The sequence below is a fragment of the Propithecus coquereli genome, unplaced genomic scaffold (genome assembly GCF_000956105.1).
Source record: "Propithecus coquereli isolate 6110/MARCELLA unplaced genomic scaffold, Pcoq_1.0 Scaffold671, whole genome shotgun sequence".
Taxonomy (NCBI): Eukaryota; Metazoa; Chordata; class Mammalia; order Primates; family Indriidae; genus Propithecus; species Propithecus coquereli.
Genome location: NW_012152741.1, coordinates 16,322 through 16,903, shown reverse-complemented (window position 1 = coordinate 16,903; position 582 = coordinate 16,322).

Genomic DNA, 582 nt, shown 5'->3' with positions numbered 1-582 from the left:
AAAAAAAAAAACCTAAAAAAATTATTCTCTATTTCCTCTTTCTTCTTTCCCCTTTTAAAAATAGGAGTTATCTGGTGATGATGGTAACAACTTCTTCTATACGCCTTAGCCATTAGACTAAGAATTACAATTATGATCCAAAACATTTATTTTTAATCACCAAAGTATTGGAACCAATTGTATAATAATAACTGCTGTTTATTGAGCCAGGCCATATACCTTACAGACATCGTCTCTAATCCTCACAACAACTGCAGCATTGGTAACTACCCCCATTTTATAGTTGAGAAAGCTGAGGCACAGAAATGTGCCAAGGATTTGCTGTCATTAAAATATTGCTGAAAACCTCAAAAAAAAAAAAAATAAAAAAGAGGAGTTACCATGATTTTTTAATTCTTTACTCTTCCATTTTTCCCACTATTGTTGGTGTTGTCTAAATCTATTATTTGCAAAATGTAATGTCAGGACCGGAATCCAGCTCAGTGAGGAATGGATGGATGTTTCTGAGATTGTGGACGTGAGGAAGTAGCAACCTGCTTCTGGGTGCCTCTGGATGAGGTACCTGAACCTGAGTTTGGTCTG